General features: G+C 42.3%; 1 non-coding gene across 1 annotated transcript; it reads right to left on the reverse strand.

Annotated features, from left to right (window-relative positions):
• Positions 1 to 19,460: 19,460 nt before the first annotated feature.
• On the reverse strand, positions 19,461 to 19,567 carry LOC145044687 (small nucleolar RNA R71). The gene has a single exon (XR_013681632.1). It is a non-coding gene; the product is annotated as a small nucleolar RNA R71 (small nucleolar RNA).
• Positions 19,568 to 26,278: the final 6,711 nt, after the last annotated feature.

Consider the following 26,278-nt stretch of genomic DNA (forward strand, 5'->3'; position numbering starts at 1 on the left):
GAGAGCACGATAATTATGATAAGCATTGCAAGTTAGCAATGTTAATTATAGAAAACAAAAGGTTTCATGTAACACTCAAAAGTTAAGCGAAATTTAAATTTTCAAAACACATCGAATTCATCAAAACATTCCAACTTTGTTTTCAAAATACATTTACATCAGAGTTTCCCCAGAAACATAACACAATAGGACGAGCTGTACAATCATGCCTTCGCCTTGCCGCGATCCCCTGAGGTACGTGAAACAATAAACATAAACTGTGAGCCCGAGAGCTTAGTGAGTTACCCCCAAAATACCGATACATATACAGTCCACATAACAATATCAACATTAGCATATCATATAAATCAAAAACGGAACAGCATGCACTGGGTCCACAGCTTTACAAGTTGGACTACCCCTGGCCCTCAGTATAAGTCTGGAATGTCTATTGGGCACTCAGCTCGTATCTGGAATGCCATCGAGCCCTCAGTACGAGTCTGTAATGCCTACTGGGCCCTCATCTCGTATCTGGAATGCTCTTGGGTTTGTTGGCTACCGCACGGAGCAGTACAACCTCAACCCACCCCACATAACATGTCGACATGTAACAGATAAATGCACATACATGTAATCAATCAGTATCACAGGCAGTCCTACAGATCTACCCGACTAGCACATCAACTGGCATGCATTACTAACTCAAACTCAACATAACAATAACTACTAGGATATCAAATCCAATGGGTCGGCCTTGGTGCCTTAGACCCCTTAGTATAGTGAGGATAACTCACCTCGCAACTGTCGTCGGAAATAAGAAAGCTCAACTTGCGGGTCCAACACGAACTCCACCACCTAAAAGTACCACACGACCTTTTTCATAAATCTCCCAATCCCAGAAACCCACAGAATTCAATTGGTCAACCCCTTGGTCCAAGTCAAAGTCCACAGTCAGAGTCAACAGTCTATGTTGACTCGACTTGCCGAGTGCAGGTTGCCGACTCGCCGAGTTCTTCCTGAGTTCGAGAAGTTGTGGAATCCTCGACCTGCTCGCCAAGGTCTCCTTTTAACTCATCGATTTCACATGCAGCCAAGATTTTGGGAGAAACGCTAGCCAACTCGCCGAGTTTTCTAACACTCGCCGAGTTCAAGGCAATCTTCAACGAACTCGCCGAGTTGTTCATCCAACTCGCCGAGTTCATGGCCATCTTCAGCGGACTCGCCAAGTCCCTTAATCAACTCGCCGAGTCCATGCAGATCTTAATCCATGCAGATGCTCTTTAAGCCATGGCAAGGCCCCAAATTACAGATCCAAGCTCCTAAGGCACGTTTATTACGTAAAGTTGCAATCTTTACGTACATACAAGGCTCTAAAGGCCCGAAATGATCAATCTAAACTCTTTAATGGAGTTTTACACCTTGGGAGGGTTTCAACCTTGCACAATCTGGAAACTTTATGGATCTAGAGGTCAAAGGAAGTCCAGATCTGAAGTTATAACTTCAGATCTTAGCTTAAACATGGAGAGTCCTTCATAACACCCATCCAAGGGAGGTTCAAAGTGAAAAGGGCTTAAGGAATAGCCTATTACCTTCCAGAGAGTGATATTTGATGCAATCCCTTAGCTTTCCCGAGTTCCTAGCCTTGCTTTTCCTTACTTCTTCAAATGCTTCCTTCCAAGGTTACTCCTTCAAGCTTGGACACCAAAGAACACACACACACACACACACACACGTTTTAGGGTTTGAGAGGGACAAGAAGCATAAGGGGAGGCTGGTGGAGGCCAATGATCCTTTAAATAGGGTCTAAAACCCCAGAATTTAGGGTTTCATCTACCAGCTCCTACTCGCCGAGTCCCTTGGTGGACTCGCCGAGTAGGTCACTAAACACGCGTTCCATTCCCACTGGTACTCGGCGAGTAGGGCAACCAACTCGCCGAGTAGGTCATAAGACCAATTATTCTTTAATTAAATTTATACCTGGAATCGGGACGTTACAATTCTCCCCCACTTTGACTAGACTTCGTCCTCGAAGTCTATTGCGGTGAATAGTCCCAGATAATGTTCTTGGATTTCTGCCTCTGCCTCCCACATCGATTCGGATCCCTTCCGATGCTCCCATTGTACCTTCACCAAAGGTATTTCCTTGTTCCTTAGTGTCTTCACCTTTTTCTCTAGTATGGCCACGGGCCTCTCCACATAGTTCAGGCGCTCATCGACCTGAATATCATTTAACGACACCACCGCCTCCTGATCCATAACGCACTTTCGCAGCTGTGAAACGTGGAAAGTGTTGTGTATCCGATTAAGCTCCTCTGGCAGATCTAACGTGTAAGCCACCTTGCCAACCCTGGAAGTGATCCTGAACGGTCCAATATATTGGGGACCCAATTTCCCCCTCTTCTCGAAGCGGATCACGCCCTTCCAGGGCGAGACCTTCAGGAGTACCATGTCTCCCACCTGAAATTCCAACTCGGATCGGTATTTGTCGGCATAACTCTTCTGTCCACTCTGAGCGATCTGCAAGCGCTATCTAACTTGCTAGATCTTTTTGGTAGTCTGCAAAACCACCTCCGTACTACCCATCACCATGTGTCCAACTTCGCCCCAACAAACCAGGGTGCGACATCTCCGCCCGTACAACAGCTCGAATGGTGGGGCGCCCAGACTGGAGTGATGGTTGTTGTTGTAGGCGAACTCCGCAAGCGGTAGGTTGGAGTCCCAGCTCCCGCCGAAATCAATGACACATGCCCTCAACATGTACTCGAGGGTCTGAATAGTCCGCTCGCTCTGGCCATCGATCTGCGGGTGGAATGTTGTGCTGAAGTGCAACTGCGTGCCCAACTCCTCGTGAAACTTTTGCCAGAAGTGAGAGGTAAACCTGACATCCCGATCAGAGACAAGGGAGACAGGAACCCCATGGCGCGACACGATCTCCCGAACGTACAATTCGGCCAGTTTCTCAGCCGATGAGCCCTCTCGAATAGCCAAGAAATGGGCGCTCTTGGTTAATCTATCCACGATGACCCATATAGCATCAAACCCCCTTCTCGTCTTTGGCAATTTGGTAATAAAGTCCATCGTGATTTGTTCCCATTTCCACATGGGAATCTCTAGGGGCTACAATTTCCCAAGCGGCCTCTGATGCTCGGCCTTGACCATCCTACAGGTCAAACACCTCTCAACGTACCAAGCTATTTCCCATTTCATGCACGACCACCAATAACTCAACCTCAAATCTCGATACATCTTGGTGGCCCCCAGGTGAATAGAGAAATGAGACTTATGAGCCTCTTCCATAATCGTCTGCCTAACCCTATCCGTCATCGGGACCCAAACCCGACCACATCGGGTTAATAGTCCCCGACCATCCTTCACAAACCGGGTGTCCTCGCCTTTAATCCTTTCCAGCTTCCAATTTTCCGGGCGGATGCCCTCGACTTGGGCATCTCTGATCAAACCCACTAGCGGAGAATCCACTGATATCCTCATACATACCGCTGGGGTGGAAGACCCTGCTGACTTGCGGCTCAAAGTGTCGGCCACTACATTCTCTTTACCGGGATGGTAAAGAATCTCACAATCATAGTCCTTGACTACGTCCAGCCACCTGCGTTGCCTCATGTTCAGGTTTGGCTGATCCATGATAGGTCTCAAGCTCTTGTGATCCGTGTAAATGGTACAACGGACCCCGTATAGGTACTGTCTCCATATCTTGAGAGCAAACACCACCGCCCCCAACTCCAAGTCATGCGTAGGGTATCTCGTCTCATGCGGCTTTAGTTGTCGCGATGCGTAAGCTATCACTCGTCCTCTTTGCATGAGGACCGCCCCTAAACCTGTGATGGATGCATCACAGAACACCACAAAATCCTCAACTCCCTCCGGGAGTGTCAACACTGGAGCCTCGCACAATTTCTGATGGAGGGTCTCAAAAGCCCTTTGATGCTCGGGATGCCACCGGAAATCTACTCCCTTCATAGTCAGACGAGTGAGTGGCACTGCGATCTTGGAGAAGTCCCGTATAAACCTTCGGTAGTACCCTGCCACTCCCAGAAAGCTCCTAATATCCGAGGGAGATTTCAGAACCTCCCACTGCATACCCGCCTCGATCTTGGTCGGATCGACTAAAATCCCCTCCTGGTTAACGAGATGTCCGAGGAACTGGACCTCCCGTAGCCAAAACTCACACTTCGAGAACTTGGTGTACAGCCGTTCCCGTCTCAGAGCTCCCAACAGCTCCCGCAGATGCTCCGCATGCTGCTCTCGGGTCTTGGAATACACCAAAATATCATCTATAAATACTATGACTGAGCGATCAAGCATCGGTCTACAGACTCGATTCATCAAGTCCATGAACACCGCTGATGCATTGGTGAGTCCGAACGGCATCACCACGAACTCGTAATGTCCATAACGAGTTCGGAACGCGGTCTTCTCCACGTCCCCCTCTCTAACCCTGACCCTGACCTGATGATACCTAGACCTCAAGTCTATCTTAGAAAAACCAAGATGCACCCTGTAATTGGTCGAAGAGATCATCTATCCTCGGGAGCAGGTAAAGGTTCTTCACCATCAACTTATTCAACTCCCGGTAGTCGATACACATCCGGTGTGAACCATCCCTTTTCCGGACGAAAAGTATCAGTGCTCCCCATGGATAACTACTAGGCCGAATGAACTACTTGCCCAGCAGTTCCTGCAGTTGCGATGACAGCTCCTGCATCTCTGGCGGTGCCAACCGGTACGGCGCCTAAGCAATAGGAGCGGCACCTGGCACCAGGTCAATCCTGAACTCGACCTGCCTTTCCGGAGGTATCCCTGGTAATTCCTCCGGGAATACATCTGCGAATTCCCTGAGCACCGGCACGTCGGAAACCGAAATCTGGTCCCTGGCTCGCATATCTATCACGTACACTAGATAACCTGTACACCCATGCTAAAGGTACAGTCGTGCCCTGGCAGCTGAACAAAACCCTGATCCCACTCTGGTGCCCTCGCCATAAACAATCAGTTCTCCCCCACTTGGGGTTCGAACTACCACATACTACCCCTCACAGTCAATCATGGAACCGAATCGACTGAGCCAATCCATGCCTACAATCACGCAAACCTCCCCCATGGGAATCGGAATCAAATCTATCGGAAATGACACCCCGAAAATTTCCAAGTCACACCCTCGATAAACTGAAGAAGCAGAAACCCCGTGTTCGTTGGCGATAGACACTCGCAACGGACACTCTAACTCGCCCACTGGTGCACTAAACCCCCTACTAAATGTCTGAGATACGAAATACCGACTCGCCCCCGAGTCAAATAAGACCAAAGTAGGCAAAGAGTTCACTAAAAACGTACATAACCATAGGTGCCACATATAAGAATGAAACAGATATAAAAATAATGAGATAAGGATAGAAACATACCAGCAACCACATCCGGTGCTGCTCTGGCCTCCTCCGCTGTAAGCTGGAAGGCACGACCCTAAACCTTTGGAGGCTCAGTCCTGACTGATCTCCCATCCGTGATCCTCAAAGTAGCCGGTGCTGGAGCCTGCACCGGCTTGGCGGCGAGTAACGGGCAGTTGGCCTTCAGATGGCCAACTTGATCACAATGGTAACATAACCTCAGACTCTGAACTGGAGTGGCCTGGCGACATTCCCTCGCATAATACCCCTCCCTTCCACACTTGTGGCATCCACTACCAGCTCGACACACACCAGAATGACCCTTGCCACACTTCCCACATGTGTGGCTCTGCTGACCCCCAGTCCTAGTATCAGCGGTCTTAGACCACTTCGGCAGCGGTTGAGAATGTACTGGGATCTGCCGCTATTCTCTCAACTGTTGCTCAATCTCCAACTCACACCGTCTGGCGGCCTCCTGCAACTCTAGAAGAGTATCACATCGCTAGGTAGACACAAATTGGCGGATATCCGTCTTCAGCATACTCAGATAACGAGTCATCTGAGCCTGCTCTGAAGCAAACTCCGGGCAAAACATCACCCTCTCAGTGAACATCTGGGTGATCTCCATCACCGACTCCCCATCCTGTCTCAAACTCAAAAACTCCTGTGATAATCGCTCCCGTAATGTAATGGCCACGGAACATATCCCTAAAATTCTCCCAAGTAACAGCAGCTCTCTGCTTATCAGAGTATGAACCAGTCACAAGTCTCCACCAGTCCTTGGCCCCCGACCTAAGCAGGTTCAGAGCACACCTGACCTTCTGGTCAGCAGGACACGAGCAGGTGAAGAAACACCCCTCCACATCTGAAATCCACCTCATAGCCTTGATGGGATCCTGCATCCCATCATAAGTAGGGGGCTTCGTGTTATCGAATTCCCAATACTGAAAACCCCTACCAACTCCTCCCCCCCCCCCCGGTCGCTGATACAGCTGATGCAGCTACTGCGGCGGCTGTCTCTGCAAGGGCTGCATGGTGCTCATCAAAATACTCCACCATGGCGGTCTTAATCGATCCAAACATCTCCGGTAACTGAGCCCGGAATGCAGCAGCAACCTCATCATGCAGGATTTCCCGAATCTTGGCATCCAACTCCTCTGTACCTATCTGCACCACTGGCTCAGGTGCTGTCGGCCCCTCCTGACCTACATCCCCTGATCCTGATCCCGAACTGGATCCAACCAAGAAGTGTCTTGTCATCACCATTTTGAAACATAGCACAAGATATTAGATAATTCATATAAATATTTGGGAGCCAACTCCCTACTAACCCTAGGGATTGCGACTTACTTGGCACGCGTATAGGTTATGTGCTTTCAGTAGCATGGGCCCCTACTACCTTCATTACTTACCCATATTCGTCCCAAGTATCCCCACAACACCCTAACAATATGCGAAACAAGGCGAGCGCTTAACCCTCACTCCTAGAGGAATGCTAAATATCTCACAACTGACCTCTCGGTCTCACTCAATCCCTCTTATCCGTGAAACTTCCACCAACCCTGCAGCACTAATGTATGCTAGCCATACATAACGCTGGACCCTATAGACTTTTGAATATCCAATCCTACCCCAAGCTCCCAATCAAACAAGAACAGAACATCATGCCAAATCAAACATTCTCAGGCTATAAGATCTTAATTAGGTACAACTGTGATGCATACATTAGACAACTACAGTAATGATGTCAATCTCACATAAGGGATCCCTAGGCTATTAGGCATCATATATTCAGGCAAGTGTATCATGCAATTCCTGAAGATCCCTAGCCTAGTACTAGCATGTTGTTCTAACATATCACAATATCAAATAACTGTATGGTATTTTGGGGTCTACTTACTGGCTCCGGCTGATCGTACACCCTGCATCCTCCTTTACTTATTTTAAAAACCATTTAAAACCATTTTGAAAATCTTTCCTCGATTTGATACTAGATTCACACGAATGTTCCTCTAATTCACTCAAACCAACGCTATAATACCAACATGTAACATTCAAAATTTAAGCCAAATTTAAATTTTCGAAACACATCGAATTCATCAAAACATTACAACTTTGTTTTCAAAATACATTTACATCAGAGTTTTCCCAGAAACATAACACAATAGGACGAGCTGTACAATCATGCCTTCGCCTTCCCGCGATCCCCTGAGGTACGTGAAACAATAAACTGAAACTGTGAGCCCGAGAGCTTAGTGAGTTACCCCCAAAATACCGATACATATACAGTCCACATAACAATATCAACATTAGCATATCATATAAATCAAAAACGGAACAGCATGCACTGGGTCCACAACTTTATAAGCTGGACTACCCCTGGGCCCTCAGTATGAGTCTGGAATGCCTATTGGGCACTCAGCTCGTATCTGGAATGCCATCGAGCCCTCAGTACGAGTCTGGAATGCCTACCGGGCCCTCAGCTCGTATCTGGAATGCTCTTGGGTTTGTTGGCTACCGCACGGAGCAGTACAACCTCAACCCACCCCACATAACATGTCGACATGTAACAGATAAATGCACATACATGTAATCAATCAGTATCACAGGCAGTCCTACAGATCTACCCGACTATCACATCAACTGGCATGCATTACTAACTCAAACTCAACATAACAATAACTACTAGGATATCAAATCCAATGGGCCGGCCTTGGTGCCTTAGACCCCTTAGTATAGTGAGGATAACTCACCTCGCAACTGTCATCGGAAATAAGAAAGCTCAAATCCCGGGTCCAACACGAACTCCACCACCTAAAAGTACCACACGACCTTTTTCATAAATCTCCCAATCCCAGAAACCCACAGAATTCAATTGGTCAACCCCTTGGTCCAAGTCAAAGTCCACAGTCAGAGTCAACAGTCTATGTTGACTCGACTCGACGAGTGCAGGTTTCCGACTCGCCGAGTTCTTCCTGAGTTCGAGAAGTCATGGAATCCTCGACCTGCTCGCCAAGGTCTCCTTTTAACTCATCGAGTTCACATGCAGCCAAGATTTTGGGAGAAACACTAGCCAACTCGCTGAGTTTTCTAACACTCGCCGAGTTCAAGGCAATCTTCAACGAACTCGCCGAGTTGTTCATCCAACTCGCCGAGTTCATGGCCATCTTCAGCGGACTCGCCGAGTCCTTTAATCAACTCGCCGAGTCCATGCAGATCTTAATCCATGCAGATGCTCTTTAAGCCATGGCAAGGCCCCAAATTACAGATCCAAGCTCCTAAGGCACGTTTATTACGTAAAGTTGCAATCTTTACGTACATACAAGGCTCTAAAGGCCCGAAATGATCAATCTAAACTCTTTAATGGAGTTTTACACCTTGGGAAGGTTTCAACCTTGCACAATCTGGAAACTTTATGGATCTAGAGGTCAAGGGAAGTCCAGATCTGAAGTTATAACTTCAGATCTTAGCTTAAACATGGAGAGTCCTTCATATCACCCATCTAAGGGAGGTTCAAAGTGAAAGGGGCTTAAGGAATAACCTATTACCTTCCAGAGAGTGATGTCTGATGCAATCCCTTAGCTTTCCCGAGTTCCTAGCCTTGCTTTTCCTTGCTTCGTCAAATGCTTCCTTCCAAGGTTACTCCTTCAAGGTTGGACACCAAAGAACACACACACACACGTTTTAGGGTTTGAGAGGGACAAGAAGCATAAGGGGAGGCTGGTGGAGGCCAATGATCCTTTAAATAGGGTGTAAAACCCCAGAATTTAGGGTTTCATCTGCCAGCTCCTACTCGCCAAGTCCCTTTGGTGGACTCGCCGAGTAGGTCACTAAACACGCGTTCCATTCCCACTACTACTCGGCGAGTAGGGCAACCAACTCACCGAGTAGGTCATAAGACCAATTATTCTTTAATTAAATTTATACCCGGAATCGGGACGTTACATTTCAATTGGGAAAAAGTTGTTTTGCTATAATTAAGGGAGAGGAAATTTCATCTCAAATCTATAAGCTTAGACCGTGAGGTTTTAATCATTTAGTCAAGGATATATATATATATATATATATATATATATATATATATATATATATATGAATTTCATGTTGGAATGGCTCAACATAAGGAAATTCTGTATATGGGTCCATTATTTGCGCTCTAAAATTCAATTATGATTACGGCATCCCTTTTCATAATCTGAATTATGAGAACTTGGCAAATTGAAATGGAAATATTATAGCAAAAGACTGGTTTAGTCTTTATGTGAGACATCATGAATCGTGTCCCATGTGCTTCGAATATAGGATCGATTACATGTGTTATATTCATCCTTTCTAAAATTTTCCAAATGCCTGGGGCATTAAGAAGGGAAAAGGTCTAGAATTGGATATGACTAAAAGGATTAAACAATTGTCGAGGACAATCTAAGGTTACAAAAGATTGGTTGCTCAAGGACAGTTGGATGTATAGTGATAATTTTGGAAGGACCATATTGACATAATCTGTAAGGAGGCAACTCTTGTTCAGAAGTGATAGTCAAAATGAAATATGGAAATGTCTCAAAGTTAGAAATTATTCAATCTATGTAAGATTAGGAAACTTAATGAAAGAAGGATGTTTCCAAGGAGTTGATCTCCTTTGGAATACTCTGTAATGATTGTTGCCAAGTCTTTGTGAATTTGTGCATAATCATTACAAGAGGATCGATGCATATAAGTTTAGAATCTAATAGATTTCGGTAAATGACATGAATTTGGAATTCTTGCATTTGCAGTAGGATTTGGGACTGTGAAATGAGAATCATTGGAGTTATGTTCAATTGATTTGTTTCACAAAGTAAAGATCATAGACAAACATAGTATGCATACTTGGTGTGTGGCATGACTAGTGTTTAGAAAAACATAATGTACATACTTGGAGCATGGGACAACTATTGTTTTAATTCAAGAATAAAGTTGATAGTTGAAACAGTATACAATGAATAATGTGTAATCATATGGTGATAAATAAAAGGTGTTTTATTTATATTCATAAGTTCTGAGACCATATTGGATTCGATTATTATTGTGTTTCACTTTGCATGTTTTGACTTCCAGAATAACTAGGTCATTGTTCTGATTGACTAAGTTATTCAAACCATCCACAGTCAGTCATATGTTGGAAGTAGATATGAATCAAGACTGTCATGGGTTGGGTTTGTAGAGGTCTAAGATGTTGGACAAGGTGGTGCTACAACACTCATGAGTGCTCATAAGTTATACGTATTGGATTCTACCCGCGCTCATTAGAATCACTTCATGGATTTTTATCACGAGTGATCATGAGACGATAATATCTTATATTCTTCAAACCTAGAGATATGAGTTGTTACTATGAGCTGATAGTACATTGATTGCACGAAAACACATTGGTAACCCGATGTTATAAAGCGTGCCTTTGTGTATGATTCAACAAGTAGTAGAACAAGCCATATGAGTCGAAGTTTATCCATTCCTTTTACCTTTGGGATAAAAGCGATATCTGTGGGGCCCTCGATGATTTGATGATGACAAATGGAAGTGCTCGGCCGAGCCAGGACTGATTTGATTTGTTCAATTAGTCAGTCATCATAAATCGGAAATCGGGAAACAACAAATGGACAGAAAGAATGATTATAATCCATGTCTCAGTCCATATGATATCTAGAATGGAGGAATATATGATCCCTTATCTAATGGACAAGTCATTGACAAAGGTTAGAGTTCATCTACAAGGTCAGAGCTCGACAGAAGCTTTTGAGAGCTACGATTGTCAGTCGGTTCTTGAAGTCATACGCAATAATAGTTTTAGACTTATCCAAGTGGGAGACTGTTAGATTAATGTCTAAGTTCATAACTATAATTGGTAAGACTTGACCCGACCCGGCATGGTCCATTTGGGTTGCATGGCATCATGCACTTGGATAGACTAAGTGAGAGAAATTAGACACTTATGGTTATTAATATACTATAAGTTCTAGTATAGTAATAATAAGAATAATAATATTTAATTAGTATTGATCAAGAATTAATTTAGAATTAATTATGTGATCAAAAGAAGACTAGTTAAATATATGGTTTGATTGTGTAAATCCTCCATACTTATATAGTGGGCTAATGCTCCATGGATTATCTAGTTGGGTTGAACCCATAGGATCCTCCATGGATGATCCATGGAGGTTACATAACCCATGGGTCATGGAAATGAAAGGTCATGACAATTAGGGCTTACATGGTGTAACCCTAATTGTAACACACTATATAAGCATCATATTATTCACCAAAATCGGCCACTAGTGTGTGTATAAGGAGGGATAGCCAATTTCATGAGTTGTAAAATTCTCTCAAGTTATTCCAAGTGTATTTGGTGTTGTGTGAACCATTTGAGGTGTCACACTTGAGGCACTAGGCACTCAAGCTTCATGAAGACATTCTACATTAAAGAGGTATGTATTCTATCTTGTTATATTCATTTTTTTGTATGCTAGATTAGGATAATACCTTGGAAGTTCATATTTGCATGTATAATAGAGAAAACATAGATCCAAGGTATTTAAAGTTGCATGTACACTTAGGAGTGTTAGAATGCTCAAAACTCAACAGATGTGGCATATTCACCTAATGGCTAACTCCCATCACTCAGAGTCCCACAAAGCACGAAGCAAACAACATTCGGACACGGAAAACTACTCAAGCAATTATATCCTCATAATGAGAAACTGTACTAGCATACAATGCTAAGCTCATGCTATCAGGCATAACCTAAACAGGCTATCCTACTACTGTCTACTCAATTTCTAACATGCAATTCTCATAAGGCTGAAACACATAAAGCAGGCACATAAGGCATCCTCCTAGATCCTTAGTCCTATACTAGCATGTTGTTCTACTGAAACTGAAACTTAAACTTAAACTAAAACTGAACTGAAAATGATAATCATAAACTTGTATGGGTAATTTGGGAGTACTTACTTGAGCTCGACTGATCGCATGCACCACACCCTTTTCTCTTTATCAAAACTCTTTTCTTTCTAAGTTCTTTTCAAAATATGTTTTTCTTTTAAAACCATTTACCATTTCCTTAGTTTGAGTTCAAATGCATCCAAGAGTGTATCCGAATCCCTCAAACCAAGGCTCTAATACCAACTTGTAACATCCAAAAATACGACCCAAAATTTTTTGTTTTAATAATAATAAAAATCATATACTGAACGTCATATTGTAAAACCATACGTCAAATATCTCAAATCATAAACAAATGTCATGAAACAACTGTATCAAATCAGACTATGAATCAAAACAAACTCCTAGGACAAAGACTGAAGTTGTGGTGTGTGCGATGCCATCAACCTGAGCTCTTCACTTTACTTGTAGAAGTACCTGAAACCAACACTAAAACTGTAAGCACGAAGCTTAGTGAGCTCCCCCAAACTACCACATACCATACAATACATATAATCACATACTGGGCCTTGCCCACTGCATCGGACCGAAGTCCGGAATTGACTGGGACCTTGTCCCCTGCATCGGACCGGTGTCCGGAACTAGCTGCATCGGGCCGGAGTTCAGAACTGACTGCATCGGACCGAAGTCCGGAACTAACTGATCATAGCATAGCATAAACACATATCAACTAGCATAACACATATCATCTAGCATAACCACATATATTGCATATTGCATCAGGCCGTAGCTCGGAACACATAACACATAAATCATGCCTGAGCCACGAAGGCATCAAACATACTAACTACTGCATCGTACCGAAGCCGGGAAACTACTGCTAGCTAAACGGGCCGGCATTGTGGCCTTAGACCCGTTCCTACTGGAAGGAAACTCACCTCGTAATCTAGCTGTTGAATGAACTGCTTGGGAAATTGTCCGTTGCCGCTCCGGTATCTCCCCGACTACAATTTCCATAAGTACACTCAATCAATCACTGAGGATAAAATGACTATTTTACCCCTGGTCAAAGTCAACCTATTAGCCAAAGTCAACATTCAGTTGACCTGACTCGTCGAGTTGGGTCACCAACTCGTCGAGTCCTTACTCTCACTTTCCTTGCTTCTGCTTGCTACTACTCGTCGAGTTTGGCATAGACTCGACGAGTTCCTCTTCGATACTAACACTCAGTCAATCTGCATCCGAATCGCCGAGTTGTATGAACAACTCGTCGAGTCCTCATTCGACACATGAACACTCTGGCTGTGACTCGCCGAGTTGTATGAACAACTCGTCGAGTCTGTTCTTGAGGTATGAAGATTGCCTTGGACTCGCCGAGTCAGGGCATTGACTCGCTGTGTCCCTTCATCAATGAGTCCAATCTCCGACTAACTAAGTCCTCCCATAACTCACTGATTCCACTCAGCATAACACATAAAAGGGAAAGAACTCGGGGACTCGCGACCCGACTCTCTGAGTCTGAAGAACAACCCGCCAAGTCGGTTGCATGTAACACTACTCCGATGATTCTGCTCAAATCTAATGCATACCACTTACATATCTGGGTTCATAAAGCTTAGCTACCACGTAAAGTTTCCAACTTTACGTGTACAAATGCATGAAAATGGATTTAAAGGCTAAAAAGACACTTGAAGGAATAGATCTAGGGCTTTCAAGCAAAAAGGCTCCATAAAGGTGTTAGATCCATGACTTTGGGACTGAAACATGGCTAGACCCAGAGTCCAATCACCCCAATGTGATTTCTCTACCATAAATAAGCTAAGGAATAGATAAAATGGTCTAAATGTGATTCAACAAAGGAGAACTAATAATAGCAATAGAGGTGATCCAGTTTTACCTCAATAACTCTGCAACTGATGCAAGATCTTGGACCTTCTTCTACTCCCTTGGATCTAGCTACTTTTTCTCTTCCAAAACTTCAAATTTCACACAATAAATGCTCAAAATGCTCAAGGAAAGGTTAGGGTTTGCTAAATGATGCTCTGAGGGTGAAGGGGACTAGGTTGGGGATAATAACATGGCTTAAATAGGGTGCAAAACCCGGGGATTAAGGGTTTCATTCAGATTGATGGACTCGCAGAGTATAGGATATGGACTCGCCGAGTCACCAACTCAAACGTGCTCGAAATCCCGTCTCTACTCGACGAGTCGGGCTACTGACTCGTCGAGTCCCTCTTGAAACTTGAATAAATAATAATATTAAATAACATACCATAATTAGGGCGTTACATGAAACATCCCTTTCCTTTATCCCAACAAGTCCCATCATGCGTCCTCCCACACTTGGCACAATGTCCCTGCCCCTAATGGCCTCTTACTCGTAGATCCTCAGTCTTGGGCCTCATCGCAGGACCCCCAGTTGTCTGAACCTGATCTGTCTTCCTCTTCACGATGTTTTCCAATTCAATATCATGTTCTCAAGCTCTAGCAATCACATCCTCCATGGCCTTGCAGCTAGACATGCTTACAAACTCCTTAATATCTTTCCGCTGCATATCATGGTACCTCCTCTTCTTCATCTCCTCATCTAAAGTGTGATACGGGACCAGTAAGTCCTTCTCCTTGAATTTGGCAATGATCTCCACCAAAGTCTCAGTTGTCTGGCGAAGATCCTGAAACTCCCCCACCAACTGTTGCACCTCGATAGCTGGTGAAAACTCCACCCTAAATCGGGTCGCAAACCATCCCAAGTCATCGTGTCAATGGCCTCGCCTCCCAAAGCGAAATCTACCTCCTCCCACCAGTCATGAGCTCTGTCTTTCGAAAACAAGATACAAATATGACCTTCGACCCCATAGGCTAAACGTGGTCCGAAAAGCGTTCGGTATGTCTGCTAACCGCCACCTACTAGCAATGTGGACCTTCTCCCTAAAGAACATGAGAGCTCCGCAAGCATGAAATTAGCAGAAAGAAAGAGTGTGAGCTCCCATAATGGACATAATCTTAGTTCTGAACGTACCTAAACGCTCATCCATAATCTCCATACTTTCCTCAAGAATCATCACATATCCTATAAGTTACCGACTTAACCTAGCACTCCAAGTACCCTGCTAAACAACACATATAATCCCATTAAATCACTTCATAGTCTCTCCTAGGTTCCTCACCTCACCCTACCATCAACTGCTAAAGAACCCCTACGAATGTCAGCTAACTACTTCATGAATATAATTACATGCAATAAAGTGTAGATAATCCTTCGACTAAAAGACTCAATCCTCAAACAGCCAGACTCATACGGGAGCTGAAAAAATATGGCCAAGTCAATAACTCTAAGATTACTCAACCTTTATTGCATGTAACTTAACATATTCATGAAATAATTAACTCACATCAAATGAATCCCACAAAGTCAAAGCAAGCAGCATTCAGGCATCAAAAAATCAAACCAGTACATCACCTAATCAGGTCATTCCATCCAATCATCGGAATCCATACTAGCATGTAGTTCTAAAACTCAACCATTATGCGTATAAAGTTATCTCTCCTAGAATTCTATCATGAAATCATGAGCATATCCATATCCCTAATCTAGCATGCAATTCTCATAGCATATAACATAACAAGGATGTATGGGTATTTTGTGATTCACTTACTTAAGCTCGAAAGATTGAACGCATCACAACCCTTTTCTTCATTAAAAATCCTTTAAAAAAATCATTTTCTTTCAAAAAGATTACAAATTCTAAGTTTGAGTTCAAACACCCTCGAAGGCATGCCCGAATCCCTCAAACAATGGCTCTGATAGTAACTTGTAAAGTCCCAAAATTTCAAAGTAAAAGTTCTATTTTGAAAACACTTAAACCATAAGTTTGAGTTGTTCCAAAACAAATTATATTGATTAAATCATTTAAACATTAAAGTAAAATCATAAATAGACAATGCGGAAAACGCTGAGGGATGCTATGTAGTCACACCGGGCCTTTCCTTTTGCAACTGGAATTACCTAAAACCATAAACACATAACCGTAAGCACAAAACTTACTAAGTTCCCCAAAATACTATATATCATACATATCATTAGGCCTAGCCCATACATTAGGCCAAACCCATAATAATGGGTCTAGTTTTTATAATTAATGGGACCAGCCCAACATATAATTAGGCCTGGCCCGACATATAATGGACCTAGCCCAACATACAATGGGCCCAAACCTGTCATGTTGATGGGCTCAACCCCACATGCATGCTCATGAGCCCAACCCAACATACCATGAAAGAGTCGCAATGACAGTTAACATCCTACATAACACATTCTAGTGGGTCGACATTGGTACCTTCGACCCATAAGTATAGCAAGGAAACTCACCACAAACTACAGATAACTAAATCACACACACACGGCTTCTACAAGGGCTCCCCACATTGAATATATCCAAAAAGCATCCTTAATCAATAATTAGGGTAATAACCCATTGCCAAAGGTCAAATTTATATTCTATCTTATTAAAGGGTAAAACTCTATTTTACCCTTCCCATACTTGACACAACAAATCATGGCCCAAAACCCCTAATGACCGAAGGCCCAAAAATGACCCAAATACACATATGGGAGTTGTCCAACGTACTCCACACTTACGCCCCACACATTGATTGATCACCGAAAAGGAAATGGGTCGAGACCCGATACACGCTATGTAACAGCGAAGTACATCCAACGTACTCAAGCAGCATGCTGACCTTTCCTTAAGCTCTTAATACCTTAAGACCACTTATCTAAATCTCAAATCTGACTTAAAGGGGAGATTATATGTGCATATTTAGTGTGTATTAAGTATAGTTTTTTATTCATATATTAGCTAAATTATCGCATATTATGGACAAAAGGTACTTAAAAGTGTTAAATTATGTTTTTCAATCCAAAGATGAAGCTCGGAAGCAAAAGGAAGCAGGAGAAGCGGTTAGGAGCTCGAGAATGGAATGAAGAAGAAAACCACTAAAAATGGCACCTACTCGGCGAGTCGAGCCTGGACTCGACGAGTCGAGCCTGGACTCGACGAGTCCAATCGAAGAATCAGAAAGATAACGACTCGGGATTCTAGATAGTTGTCGCAATACGGGGAATGTGAGAGGGACTCGACAAGTCACCACTTGACTCGACGAGTCGATTCGCTTATTTAAAGATAATTCCACAGATCGATTAGAGGGAGTTCTCGGACGATTCAGAAGTATTTTGCTACGATTGAGAAGCCAGAAAAACCCTGACGAAGAAAGCTAGAATTCAATTCCGGGGAGTAATTAAGGCAAAATTTCATCATTCCACTTATTCTTTTGTTTTATCAATATGATTAAGCAACTTGACTTTGTTTGTTTGCTGTTATTTACTTTAATTATGAACTAAAACCTTTAGACTTCTATTTGGGGATACAAAGTTGACAATATGGTATGATTGATTGGTAGGATTAATTCCAAGTTGGTGAATTTTTGTTATTTTAGCTTGCTAAAGAACCTTGTGTGTGAATAATAATTAATTTTCTGTTAATAGGAAGATAATTGATTAGAATGAACATCTATTGATTATTGACCTCATATGATATGTGACCACTATACTATATGTCTAGGATTAATGAATATGAAACTAAAATTAATAAGAAAATTGAGTAAATTCATGTGCAAGCTTGTAAGATGACCATCAAACAAGAGGTTAATTAAAAATAATAAATTAATTAGCTATTGCAAGTCTAACTTAACCTGAATAATTAATCTAGTGAATATAATTAAATTAAACAATTGGCCACTGTTTGAGTTAGTTTATTTGCTAAGGATTAGGGTAGTGAACATGAACCTAATCACTTGAATTGGTAACCAACGAAAGAATTAATCCATTGCACTATTACCTTGAAATCAACCATAGAGTTAACCAAGTTGAACTAAACAGAAGTTCCTTTCCAATTATTGAATTTAGTTAAGTCGTTATTTTCTAGTAACAAATTAGTTTTGGTTAGTAAGTTTCTAGTATTGTAAAACTAGAGAAAAACCCTTATTTCTTAATTAACTTAGATAGAATTAGTTTTTTAATTTAATTTGCCGTTCCCTGTGTTCGATACCCTGCTTATTTAGCTATACCACAATTGATAGGTTCACTTCCTTTTGTGTATTATTTGATAATTAAAATTAGGTTTAAAACCAAGTGAGTTTTACACACATCAACTTTTTGGCGCCGTTGCCGGGGAACGGTTATAAAATTAGCATTAAAAATTTAATTTAATCGATTCTTTGTGTAAGATTTATCTTACACAAAGTTAATTTCTGTTTAAGTTTTTAGGTAGTAAAAAAAAATAATAAATAAATAAATAAATAAATAAATAAAAAACTGATTTTACCTTGGACTCACCGAGTGCATTCGCCCAGACTCGGCGAGTACGACGCTAAATCAGCTTTAATTTTTTTGTTCTTTTTACGTGTTTTCTGTTTTGTTTGCAGTTGTTTCATGACCCGAGGATCTGATACACCTCTGGTTCCCCCTCTTGAAGATCCGGAAACCGCATTAAGAAGGAACAAAGGCAAAACCGTTGGAGAATCCGCTTCTTCAAAGAACTCACCACTCAAAAACCTCAAATCTGTTTTTAGCAAGAAAAGGAGCAGCAAATCAGGAGCATCCAGTGCCTCGTTGACAATCGAAGACCCGATTCAAAATGACACCGAGTATGAGACCGAGGAAGAAAACGAACCCACATACGAGCACACATCCGAATTTGAAGACGATTTAGCCACCGCTATGGCTAATATGACGAAATCCCCATGGGGGAATGGAAGAAGAGGATGCGTGATGACACCGGCCCGGGACTTGTGCAACCCGCAATTCCCGCAACCGCTACTTTTGAGCTAAAAGGCCATATTCTCGCTCAACTCAAGGAGATTCCTTTTCACGGGAGAGATCACGAAGACGCCTATAAGCACTTGGATGAAGTAAATGATGTGGCTGATTACTTCAATGTACCCAATGTGCCTCGCAAGATCCAGCTTCTTCGCATGCTTCCTGTCACATTTAAAGGAGCTGCAAAAGATTGGTTAAAGTCACTTCCTCCCGGATCAGTCACCACATGGGCCAAGATGAAAGAAGAGTTCATAGACCATTTCTGCCCACCTTCCAAGATAGCCAAGCTAAAGAAAGCCATTGCCAACTTTGAGCAACAACCCGGAGAATCTCTTTATGAAGCTTGGGAAAGGTACAAGAGCCTACTTAGAAATTGCCCACACCATGACCTTAATAGCCAACAAGAGGTCTCCATCTTTTATGATGGAGTTAATGTCACCACAAGGCAACTACTCGATTCACAAGGCCCGCTCACTAGAAAGCCACCTCCGAAAATAAAGGAATTAATTGAAGAATTCTCCAAGCATTCTAGAGAATACCAAAATCCGAGGAACGAAGTGAGTTGTGGAGCAGTGAACTCGGTGAATGATAGCATGGCGGCGGTAATAGCTAAGCTCGATAGCCTAGACCGAAGAATGAAAAAAATGGATCAAACAATCCATGATATTAGGGTGGGATGCGAAAATTGTGGCGGCCCCCACCTCACCAAGGATTGTGATCGAGACGAAAACAGAAATAAAAGGGCTCAAATATTTTATTCTAGTGGCGATAGATACGACGAAGATTGGAGGAAACCGAAGAAGGAATGGCTCCCATACGAAGAATATAAAAAGGCTAAGGAGGAGAAATACAAACAGAAGGAGAGGGGATTCTATCAAAAGGAAGAGCCGGTGATGGAAAAGAAGGCCAATTTAGAAGATATGCTCACAAGATTCATAACTGCGTCCGAGAAAAGACACAATGATCACGATGTAGCAATGCAAGAAACCAGAAACATGTTGAGGAATCAGCAAGCATCCATTCTCAACATTAAGAAACAGCTGGGACAGCTTGCACATCAAGTGAATGAAAGAAGACCGGGCCATTTTCCGAGCAACACCGAACCCAATCCAAGAATGGAGAATGTAAGTGTAATAACCTCCAGCAGTGAAGGAAAATTTACAGAAGCACTAAGGATCTCCAAGAAGAAGGAAGAAAAGGTAGAAGAATCGGACCCAGCAAAACCCAACCCGACTCGCCGAGTCACTCCATTGGACTCGACGAGTCCATGCGCAATTGAAACACTTGTCCGTTCTTTGAAACCTTATAATCCTCCATTGCCATACCCAATCAAAGCCATGCCTGCAGAAAAAGTAGAAGCATACAAAACCTTCATGAATCATGTTAACGCTCTACAAGTTAATGTGCCATTTGTGGAAACAATACTCCAAACACCCAAATACTTCAACTTGCTTAAGGGCCTTTTTGCTGCTAGGAAGGATTTGGCTGAAGTCGCAGAAGTATTGATGAGTGAGCTACCTGAAAAGAAGGGTGATCCAGGAAATATTGTGATTCCGTGCCAATTTGGTAATGAAGTCTTCACCCGAGCATTAGCTGACTCGGGGGCAAGCATCAATATAATGCCTTTTTCATTCTTCAAGAAGTTGAATTTACCAGAACCAAAACCGGTGAATATGAAGATCCATTTGGCGGACAAGACAATAATTCATCCACAAGGCGTTTGTGAAGATCTCCTTATAAAAATTGGCAAGTTTATTTTCCCAGTAGACTTCGTGGTAGTTGATATGGAAGAAGACCCCGAAATTCCAATTATTTTGGGGAGATCCTTCTTGAACACCGTGTGTGCTTTAATTGATATATGTTAGTCTATATTTACATTAAGGGTGGGTGATGAGGCTGTGACATTTAAAGCTACTCCAGAAATCAAGCAAGAAGAGGAAAAGATTGAAGAAGTCTCAATGATGCAATTGGATGATGAGATATTAGAAAAAGAGCTTGCAAGTTTGCTAAAAGAGGATCCAAGCAAGTTTGTGATACACTCTAAAGAAGATGGAGATGTTAACAAGGACCTGGAGGAATTAGAAAAGCTACTGGAAGGAGCCCACTCAGAAAACACCCAAGAATTGATGGAATCCGTTCCGACTCGCCGAGTCACTTTAATGGACTCGACGAGTCCAGTCGACTTGGGCAAAGACTTGGCCGACTTAGATCTGTTTGTTACTAGTTCTTCACATACCTTGGATTTCAATAATATACATGATTCTTTAGAAGAACAAACAGCAAAAAGAGGAAAGGGAAGAAAAGTTCAATACTAAACCTAAAGCACGTCTTGATACGGTTCATTTCGAAGAGGGGCTAAGCACTGGAAAGGACGGAGAAATAAAGGAAAGGAGGGAGGAATCTGATCACCTATTCACTACTAAACCTAAAGCACGGACCATCATGAAATGTGAAGTAATTAAATTTAAAGAGAGGGAGGTTCAAGAGAAGGTGAAAAAGAATGGGGTAACGAAGAAAAAGAGGAAAAGGGAAGCCCAAGCAGCTGAGGATGAGGCTGTGAAAAGGAGAAGAGATGCATTAAAAATGGCTTACAAGAAAAAGATTCACGCTTACAAGACCAAGTACAAATCACAAAAAGTTAGGCGTGCGTTCCCGATGCTCGGAGATGACGAAACATAGATGGGAAGGAGTCTAGCTAATGACTCCTTAAAAAGAAGCGCTTGGCGGGAGGCAACCCGTTATATAGAGTTTGCTTCCTTTTACTTTTTAGTTTTTTTTCCTTCGTTTTTAGAATTTTAATCTTCCAAATCATCGGACATGTCTGCTTGAGAGTGTGCATAGGTTAAGTGTGGGGTGAAATGATTTCTAATAAATAGCAAATTTTTGAAAATTATGAATTTTTTTAGCGACTCGCCGAGTCTGAACACGACTCGACGAGTCCATATGGATTTCAGAAAAGACCATGACTTCGCGACCAGACTCGTCGAGTCTGACCACGACTCGACGAGTCGGTATTATTTACAGAAAAAAAAATAATTTCGAAATTACTTTTACAACCGGTAACTAGGGTTTTAACCCTAAGAATCAGTTTTCACAAACACACTCGCCGGGTGCCGTCATATACACTTTCTCTCAAGCATTCATCTTTGTTCTTCAAGGTTTCTTCAAATTTCTCAAGCCCAATCTCAAAAGGTAACAAATTTCTTCTTGTTTTCTATTAAGAACATGATTATAAGGCCATCTATGGTAGCAATTGCATGAAAAACCCGTTTTTGAAAAGTACTAAATTTCTAGGGTTTTGATTTTTCATGAATTATGTTGTTTCGACTGCTTATTCTGGCCTTAATACCTTAATAGTAAGTGCTTAGACAAAACCCTTGACAAAATTTCCAGGTTTTATGGTCTAGTCTTCATCAACCCGTCGATTGACTCGTGCAGTTCGCGCGACTCACCGAGTCGGGCCTGGACTCGACGAGTCGAGTCGAGAAACATATGGGAGATATTTTTTTTAATTATATTCTATGTTTTCTGGGTTTTGTGTATTTGTTTTGCAGAAATCATGTTCAGAAGGGGACAAAGTTCCAATGGCAACCAAGGAGATTTTCCATGGCTAAACTTCCCACAAATCAAGTCCGCTTCAACATTGCGGAAATGGAAGAAGAAGCTGGCTGATATCAAGAAGAAAGAGGTCTATGTGCCCAACCGAATAGATTGGGAGTGGCTGCAGAATGTTCGCTATGAGGAGGAATTAGCTCCTTATCTTTTGAAGGAGTTTCACCATGAAGGCGAAACAATGGTCTGTGACGGGTGGAGCCGGGTCTTCCGTATTCAAGAGCCGGTTTATTTGGAGCTTTGTTTGGAGTTTTTCTCCACGGTATCTTTCACCAAGGGAGTGGATGTTTATAACCCGGCCAACTTTAGTTTTTGTCTTGGGGGAGAGTTTCATCAATGCTCTGTGGTGGACCTTGCCTGTCGATTAGGGGTCTATGATCAGCCCTTGGTCTCGACACACATCTTTCGGGCCTTTTTGGCACAAACCCATATGGTGTTTCCCGAGGGAGTTACGAGTACGGGCTGGTGGAATACGATTGGTAACAAAGTCTATATCCCAAAGTCTACACAGGAAGGGAGCATTCGATCCCCAACACACCGCCTCATACACCGCCTCATTTCATCTACCATCAATCAAAGAAAAGATGATGACAAGGTTTCCAACCTCGACGTCTTCTATTTATGGAGCATCATTACACCCGGTGTCTTTTGCAAATTCCTTGGTGTTTAGCTTCATATCTCTCGGAGGGTGCGGTCAAGGATCGCAAAACTTCCCGAATTAATGGTGGGATGTTTGTCACCCGGTTGGCCAACTCATTCGGGTTGATGAACCGCGGTGCATGGAACTTCATGACATTGATCCCTACACCTCCGTTCAATCCAATTCTTTTCCGGAGAGCGAGGATTATTGAATATTATGGAGGTGGCCATTATGCCATCCCGAATGATGACCCCGTTGTTAGTCCCGAAGCACCGGGAAGGAGGGTTAGATCAAGAAGAGAGCGGGATGTGGAGGACGAGCCGCCGGTGTTTCCGGTTGAGAATGAAGATGTACCAATGGATTGGTACAATGTGGAGATGAGGCGGCTACAGGATCAAATGGCACGGGGTTTGAATTTTAGCAACCAATCTCATATCCGACTTTTTGACCACTTCAATATCCCACATATTGATGGTGGCAATTATCCATTTATTCCGTCATGGGATGAGGTGATTGGTGCGAGAAGAAGTGGTGAAGGGGGAAGTGGAGCAGTCGCGGATGATGATGAGGAAGAAGATTGATTTTTTGTGTTTTACTCAAACAATTTTTATTTTCCGTTTTTTTATTTGGTGTGTATGACTTGTTCAAGACTTTATTTTGTTTAATGATTGTATGCATTAGTTATTTTTCAGGATTGGATTAGGATTGCTTGCTTAGGAAGGGTTTAAAGTCATAGCGAACGGGTGTTATAACGAGTGAAAGCGAGTCAAGGAAGCGGAACATTAACATCAAAGTGTCGAGTCCGGTCCCTAGGGGTATGAGCAATTGAGTCTAAACGTGAGGAAGAGTTAGAAGAGTTCTTAGAGGCTGACACAGTTGCAAAATGCCAATTTTTTTCGTTCAGTGGCCTACTCGTCGAGTGCACTTAACTGACTCGACGAGTCGCCTTGTATTTCCACACATTCTGAGATGGCCGCACTGGTACTCGACGAGTCAGTCATTTTTTATACCAAAGGACTGCTGATTTGATGCTGCTAAGTGTACCACTTGCTCACTTATTTTTCCATATCAATTCCTGAAGATCTTACATTGATTTCCGCGTATTTGGAACGAACCACACGAGACGAGACACCCAAGGCATGGATGAGATGACCATGTCTAAAGTCAATTGAAGTTGGAGCTTAAATGAAAGTGATCAACCTATCCACTGCTATCCCAGGGGAGTTTGTTCCAATTCCCTCTTTAGTTTCTTTTTATGTTTTTATGCATAATATGCAATGAGGGCATTGCATCACATAAGTGTGGGGTAGGGGGTCGGTTACATAATAGACAATTTAGAGTCAATTTTAAAAAAAAATTGCATACCGAAAGTATTACTTAGGACTTATTTAGAAATTTTTGGTAAAAAAATTAGGATTTAATGTTAGAATTGTGTTGATAATTGCATGAAAACCCAAATTTTTAGTTGAGCCTATATACGTTCTAGTGCATTTGTGGCTTCCTTATTCCAATGAAACCATGGGACAAAAACACGACCTTGCTCGGCCTGAGGGATGCAATACGTTTAGCAGCCTAAACCTGAAATGTATCTAGGAAAATTTTTATCGTTAGCCAATAAAGGTTGAGATTGAGCGCCCCTGCTTAAGCATGTAGGGATTTGAGTGACAAAAGTGAGGTATACATGTAAAAAAAAAAAAAGAATTACTAGAAAAGTTGTACGAATTTTGGAGCAATTAAAGTGAAGATCTAAAGATCAAAATTCCAATAAATCCAAAAAGTTGAAGATACCAAAAATAAATCAATACAAGGTGGTGAATTCAAAGATATCAAAGATCAAATTATCAAGGAAGTGAAGAATTCAAAGAGCTCCATAGTGGTATCGAAAAGTTGTAATTCTAGAATATGTATGCTTGGGTTGCTCAATTAAAAATACCTTGAGGGTAAAGAGATTTTCTGAGGATGGATTCGAAGGGATGCATAAAATGAGCATAGTTCGGGGTGAGTGGGCGAATGTTTATGAGGATTGTGAGTATTTGGAGTATGGGGGTTCTTTAGGAAAAATTTTAGACACAAATGCATGCGTTGCGGTCTTGGCATAATGGCTGGGTTAGATTGGAGTGGTCATACATAATTCTAACGTCTTAAAATTCATTTTGCTTGGGGGCAAGCAAAAGTCAAGTATGGGGTATTTTGATATGTGCATATTTAGTGTGTATTAAGTATAGTTTTTTATTCATATATTAGCTAAATTATCGCATATTATGGACAAAAGGTACTTAAAAGTGATAAATTATGTTTTTCAGTCTAAAGATGAAGCTCGGAAGCAAAAGGAAGCAGGAGAAGCGGTTAGGAGCTCGAGAATGGAATGAAGAAGAAAAACACTAAAAATGGCACCTACTAGGCGAGTCGAGCCTGGACTCGACGAGTCCAGTCGAAGAATCAGAAAGATAACGACTCGGGATTCCAGATAGTTATTGCAATACGGGGAATGTGAGAGGGACTCGACGAGTCACCACTTGACTCGACGAGTCGATTCGCTTATTTAAAGATAATTCCACAGATCGATTAGAGGGAGTTCTGGGACGATTCAGAAGTGTTTTGCTACAATTGAGAAGCCAGAAAAACCCTAGAAGTCGACGAAGAAAGCTAGAATTCAATTCCGGGGAGTAATTAAGGCAAAATTTCATCATTCCACTTATTCTTTTGTTTTATCAATATGATTAAGCAACTTGACTTTGTTTGTTTGCTGTTATTTACTTTAATTATGAACTAAAACCTTTAGACTTCTATTTGGGGATACAAAGTTGACAATATGGTTTGATTGATTGGTAGGATTAATTCCAAGTTGGT

Source organism: Lactuca saligna, chromosome 4 (assembly GCF_052625555.1).
Source record: "Lactuca saligna cultivar CGN05327 chromosome 4, ASM5262555v1, whole genome shotgun sequence".
Lineage (NCBI taxonomy): Eukaryota > Viridiplantae > Streptophyta > Magnoliopsida > Asterales > Asteraceae > Lactuca > Lactuca saligna.